Raw genomic sequence first — 7,248 nt, forward strand, 5'->3', positions numbered from 1 at the left:
GAAGTAAAGAGGGCCTTAGGAAGCATCACTAGGAACAAAGCTAGTGGAGGTCATGGAATTCCAGCTGAGTTATTTCTTTTTTTTTTAATTTTTTTTATTTTGTAGGTTTTTCTAATACACATAATTGTCAACAATTTATTATAAAAAAACCTACATATACAATTAATACTTGATCAAAAGTCTTTTAAAATATAATCAGAATGAAATGTGTAGAAAGAGACATTTCAAAGTCACAGCAGTTACTTCTATCAGCTGAGTTATTTTAAGTCCTGAAAGATGATGCTGTTAAAGTGCTGCACTCAATATGCCAGCAAATTTGAAAAATGCAGCAGTGGCCACAGGACTGGAAAATGTCCATATTCATTCCAATCCCAAAGAAAGGCAATGCCAAAAAATGTTCAAACTACCACACAATTGCACTCATCTCACACACTAGCAAAGTAATGCTCAAACTTTTTCAAGTCAGGCTTCAACAGTAAGTGAACCACAAACTTCCAGATGTTCAAGCTGGTTTTAGAAAAGACAGACGAACCAGAGATCAAATTGCCAAATATTGTATTATAGAAAAGGTAAGAGAGTTCCAGAAAAACATCTACTTCTACCCTATTGACTATGCCAAAGCTTTTGACTCTGTGGATCACAATAAACTGTGAAAAATTCTTAAAGAGATGGGAATACCAGACCACCTTACCTGCCTCCTGTATGCAGGTCAAGAAGCAACAGTTAGAACCAGACATGGAACAATGGACTGGTTCCAAATTGGGAAAGGAGTACATCAAGGCTGTATATTGTCACTTATTTAACATATATGTTAACATATATAGAGAGTACATTATGAGAACTGCCTGGCTGGATAAAGCACAAGCTGGAATCAAGATTTCCAGGAGAAATATCAATAACCTCAGATATGCAGATGGCACCACCCTTATGGCAGAAAGTGAAGAGGAACTGAAGAGTCTTTTGATGAAATTGAAAGAGGAAAGTGAAAAAGCTGGTTTAAAACTCAACATTCAAAAAATGAAGATCATAGCATCCAATCCCATCACTTCATGGCAAATAGATGGGGAAACAATGGAAACAGCAAGAGACTAATTTTTGAGTTCCAAAATCACTGTGGACAGTGACTGCAGCCATGAAATTAAAAGATGCTTTCTCCTTGGAAGAAAAACTATGACCAACCTAGGCAGCATATTAAAAAGCGGAGACATTGCCCATGAGTAAGGATATATCCTGCTCTGGCTCCAGTGCATGCCTCCAACCGATGCTCTCTATACTGCTGTATAATGAGAGCTGGAAAATGCCAAGACTGATAGAAGCTGAGTAACAGAAGTCACCTCCTTCACCTCGAGAGAAGTAGCTTCAGAACTTCCTTTGGGCAGGCTGGGGCTGGGATTTCTAACACTGTGTTCTTGTTTGGCTTTGCCCGTCCTTTTCCCCTGTCTTGCTCCCCCCTCATCTTAATCAGTTCCTCCTGGGAGGATGCAAATCCTGACCTGAGAGTCTGACTCTCAGAGACCTGAACTAAAGAACTCTCTAGGCTGTAGTTTCTTTCAGCTCTTAATATCATGAACTCCATCCTTTTCCTTCCCTGCCCTTCTCCACTTATCCTTGCCCCATACCGGTCCCTACTAATTGGTGTCTTTAAAAAAAATGAAGTTTGTTTATTTAGTTGGCCTGGGTCTTAACTGCATCACACAGGATCTTCACTTTTCCATGCAGCATGCAGGGTGCGGAATCTTTAGTTTCATTACATGAGATCTAGTTCCCCAACCAGGGATCCAGCCCAGGACCTCTGCATTGGGACCATGGAGTCTTAGCCACTGAACCATCAGGGAAGTACCCTAGCTGGTGTCTTAATATATAATTTCCATCCAGAGACTGTGTTCTAATTCCAGAGGACATTGTGTCTTCAAGCCTCAGAGCTCTGTTCTGAAAAACCGCCAACTCTGCATCTATGTCTTTAGCTATTTCTTCTCTGAATTACTACTGCCAAGTTCCATGCAAATGTGGAGCTGCCAGAAGCACGATGTTCCTTCTATAAGCAAACAGTTGCCCTATAATGTCCTTAACTGATGTCTGAACATCTCTTACGGTTGTGGTAACATGATCACTAATGACAATGGTAGCTATTGCTTATCAAGTACTTACTGGGTGCGGGTCTCTGACAGGATGTTCTACACCTTGTATCACCGAAGTCTCAGAGAAACATATTAAGCTGAGTGTCATTACTCTAATGTACTATAATTTGAGAGAAGCAGGCAATGAGAGTTAAGGAATTTGTCCAATTGGGCATGGCTACATCACATGGCTACAATGTTGAAGATCCAGACTATGTGCTCTTATCTGGTACCAAAACCCAGTTCTAACCCCACTCTTAATGGTGTTTCCCAATAAGGAAGTGTGTGGATGGGCTTCCTGCCATTAATGGGACAAAAATAAGGCCCAGGTATCCTTCCCAATGGGCTTCCCTGGTGGTTCATATGATAAAGAATCTGCCTGCAATGCCGGAGTCCTGGGTTCGATCCCAGGGTTGGGAAGATCCCCTGGAGAAGAGAACAGCTACCCACTCCAGTATTCTGGCCTGGAGAATTTCATGGACTGTATAGTTCATAGGGTTGCAAAGAGTCAGACACGACTGAGCAACTTTCACTTTTATCTCTCCCAATGATTGAAAGCCTTGTAGATTCAGTTGAGTCCCACCTCTTGCATCCTGTTGTCAAGCCCCCTGGTCTTGCTGAAACAGCTTGGAGCTCAAGCTGTCCATTTTCTGTCCTGCTGGGACCCTGCTTGGTAACCCACTCTCAGCCAATTGCATTATTCTTGGATGTAGCTCAAACACTCAGGCATTATGCTATTCTTTCTTTCCGAGATTCTCAAATATAACACTTGCAAAAAGCATTTGGGGGCAACATAGGATTTACTGAGGCAAGTGTCTTAACAGCAATTATACAGGAAACAATATAGTAGGTGTGAGGGGCGTCTTTGTCCTTGAAGCTTCCCCACATTCACTGCTCAACTGAGGATTCCTCCTTCTTTCCACAAAATTATTGAAAGTCCTCCTCTGTCTGTTGTATAAATGTGGAAGCCAGTTTGAATCTGAGTTTCAGACTATAGTCACACATCAAAGGCTTTTTTCAGTAGAGGTAGCCTTCTGCCATAAATGAATTTCTTGCATCTGTTGCTAAGATAAACATTTTTCCTATGTTATTTATGTAAAGTTAAGGAGAGCTATCTCAGTTGGGGAACAGAAGAGCGTTTATGCTCTCCTCCTGACCCCCAGAAAATGCAGATGAGGGAGAAACATGAGATCCCAGCTCCTGAGATATTCCACATATGAAGCAAAATAAAGAAGGGTCAAAACAGACTCCCAAAATTGTGATCAATGGGATGTGATTACATTGAAAAAAATTCAATGGCTTTAATATACACACATATATACAAAGAAATGCATCATAATATAATGATGCAATTTACATGACAGTCAAAGGATTTATTTAAGTTAAAAAAAATGTACTACAAGTTTGGGGAGTGATTAGATCATGAATTCAGGTTTAAAGATACATGATGACTATTTTTTCATTTGTGCCAGAGTTTCTCTCTGAGTATGAGTATGACTTCATTTGAGAAAATATCAGTTTTAACTTTAAGGCTCTCCATGAATGTGAAGTGCTAAGTGGGCCATCTTCTCCCCTACCTAACTCGGTATCATATACTTTGGGTAAGCATCAGCCCAAGCAGCAAGACTTATTCCTATTTGGGTGAAAGCATCTCTCACATATATATCAATTAAGAGATGGAAGACATACATGAAAGAGCATTAAGAGGAAAATATACAGCCAGACTAAATAAATGAAAAGACACATTAAATAGAGCAGTTGCTTTCAGGACTGCCCCTAAATAATAAATCACTTTGTCCAATTACTGCATTTATCCAATTGTGTAAACAAACCCCTGAAACCTCTACAGTAAATACACTGCCGTGCTGTGTGTACTACACGCATTTGCAGAATCACATCAATTTAAAACTAAGGAAACAGTCTACATCATATTATCCAGACTCTAAGATACCCCATAGTTGATGAGGTTACATAAGACATTAAGTTACTTGACAAGAAAATGCCAGAGAAAAATAAAACTATTACAACCTTCAGTTCAGTTCAGTCGCTCAGTTGTGTCCGACTCTTTGCAACCCCATGAATCGCAGCACACCAGGCCTCCCTGTCCATAACCAACTTCCAGAGTTCACTCAAACTCACGTCCATCAAGTCAGTGATGCCATCCAGCCATCTCATCCTCTGCCATCCCCTTCTTCTCCTGCCCCCAATCCCTCCCAGCATCAGAAGTCTTTTCCAATGAGTCAACTCTTCGCATGAGGTGGCCAAAGTACTGGAGTTTCAGCTTTAGCATCATTCCTTCCAAAGAAATCCCAGGGCTGATCTCCTTTAGAATGGACTGGTTGGATCTCCTTGCAGTCCAGGGGATTCTCAAGAGTCTTCTCCAACACCATAGTTCAAAAGCATCAATTCTTTGGTGCTCAGCTTTCTTCACAGTCCAACTCTTATATCCATATATGACCACTGGGAAAACCATAGCCTTGACTGGACGGACCTTTGTTGGCAAAGTAATGTCTCTGCTTTTGAATATGCTATCTAGGTTGGTCATAACTTTCTTTCCAAGGAGTAAGCGTCTTTTAATTTCATGGCGGCAATCACCATCTGCTGTGATTTAGGGTACCCTAAATGTAGCTCAACTTAAAAGGCTGTCAGAGTACATCCAAGTGTGTAGTTTTCAGCTTTCCTCTAGAAACAATGAGTAGAATCAATGCCTTGTCAATGAGATATTAGAAAGAGAAAGTACCATCTTTTTATTCACCATAGGTTCAAAATGGAAGAGCTTCTTAGATGACTAGGTATCATGTAGCTTTGGGTAAAAGAAGTGAAAGTGTTAGTTGCTCAGTTGTGTCTGACTATTTGTGACCCCATGGACTGTAGCCCACCTGGCTTCTCTGTCCATGGAATTCTCCAGGCAAGGATACTGGAATGGGTAGCCATTCCCTTCTCCAGGGTATCTTCCTGACCCAGGGATTGAACCCCGGTCTCCTTCATTGCAGGCAGATTCTTTACCATCTGAGCCACCAGGGAAGAAGAAGATAGATAGACTCCAAAAATAAGGGGTACCAATTCCTTCTTGCTCATGCTGCACCTCACCTCCAGAAATAAGACCCTATCCCTCCCTCCATGAAACTGAGGTGGCCTTAGTGATTTGCTTGACAATAGAATGCTATAGAAGTGAGACTCTGAGCTTCCAAGGCTAAGTCTCTCGAAGATTTCACCTGGGTCTCTTGAATGCCCCTTCTCTGAACTAACCTTCTGAACTGTGAGAAACCCAAATCACATGGACAGACCATGTTCTAGTTGATGGTCCCAGATGAGCGCCTAGTTAATACAAGCATCAACTGCCATCCATGTAAGTGAGTCATCTTGGATGTCCAACCCAACCAAGCCTTCAGATGTCCATATCCTAATGAGCCATCTGACCACAATTGGGTGAAAGATCAAAAGTGAGAACCAACTAACCAAGCCCAGTCAACTCATAGACCATGTAACATACTAGTGTGTAGTCAGTCATCTTGTATTGCTGTTTCAAGCCATCAAATATCAGAGTGGTTTGTTCACAACAATAAGGAGGGAAAAGGAGGGAAGAAAGCAAAAAAAAAAAAAAAAAAAGCTGCTGAAATGTCTACCAAATTACATATAGAGGACATACCTCACATCTACAAAATTTGCATCACAAAAGGGAGGATCTAATGGAGAAATGTATGTTTTGAAAAACTTTCCCAGATTCAGTGAGTTTCTTACATGAACCAGTTAATATGGGACAGTTTTGTATCTTGCAAACCTTAAGTATTTAATTACCATATAATTCTGAAACTCTCTCCTTAAGCAAAGAATAATGAACTCAATCTATGTTAAAATATATATAAATAAGAGACTATAGAAATGGTGATTGATTCTGTGAAGATAGAAATCATTCATTTGGAATAGCCTTAAAGTTATTTTTTGAGTTATTTTATTTAATTAAAACTAACCTTTATTTTATCCCATAAAACGTTGCCTCTTGGTATCAACTGTAAATTTGAGGGTTTAAATCTGCAGGAGCTTCCTGAACCCTCTAATATTTTCATTGCCATGCTTTTCATTTGAATAATTCAATTCTGAATTATTTAGAGGAGTAATTTAAAATGAAAAGTTATTACCTCATTTCTTTATATAATTCATAAAAAGTGGTATATCTTTATTTACTTAAAATGTGTTAATATTTTTGGCTTAGAATAAAAGGGGTAGGAAAACTTTTTCTGGAAAGAACCAGAAAATAAATATTTTTAGGATTTGAGGGTCACATAAGGACCTTGTTATACAATCTTTAAAAAAAAAAAACAACTTGGCTCTGGGGTATATAAAAGGGAGCTTATGGATGTATTTGGTTGATGTGCTTTAGTTTGTAAGCCACTGATCTAGAAAAAATTTTATGCGCAGAATGTGATATGATTTAGAAAAATACAGTCTTTGCCAAATATTACTTTGAAAATGCTGGATTAAAGGTAAGCAAGTTTCTTGTTTTAGAATTTCTTTACTATGTAAACATGTATTGCAGATACCAAGAGATAGATCCAGTGCCCTATATACATTCCCGAACATATTCTTAACTTTAGAAATACTGTCTTCAAGTTCATCTTTAGGGAATAGTGTTTTCCATAGAACTCTCTTGGAAGCGACATTTAGCTTAGGGAACGTGACCTGAGTTCTAAGAAAATGACTGAGAGGAGCACAGACGAATGAGAAGCCTGGAACAAGGGCTCTGGCGTTCGTGTGGTACAGATGAAAATGGTTTCTGTGTTGAAATTTAGTTCCCGAAACCATCCTGGATTAAGGGCCTGTTGGACACGCTATAAAGCCTACCTTTTCACAGGAAAACCTTCTGGGAGCTGTCTGCCAATTTCTTAAGGATGGAGGGTGGATATTTGGGTCAGACCAAAATAGCAACATCCGCACTCAGGAACTTACTGCCTACTTAGAAAATTACCTCTCTGACCAGGAAGTTGCTAAGAACAAAGTCATAATTTTCCTTCCTTTCTTTTTTAATGTGTCTGACAGCTTCAAAATAGAAACTACTAAGAATGTTATTTCCCCCCTGATGTGATAAAAGGCTTGATAAAAGTGGAATTAAAGTGATTAGCCAAAATGTGAA

The sequence above is a fragment of the Bubalus kerabau genome, chromosome 13 (genome assembly GCF_029407905.1).
Source record: "Bubalus kerabau isolate K-KA32 ecotype Philippines breed swamp buffalo chromosome 13, PCC_UOA_SB_1v2, whole genome shotgun sequence".
Lineage (NCBI taxonomy): Eukaryota > Metazoa > Chordata > Mammalia > Artiodactyla > Bovidae > Bubalus > Bubalus kerabau.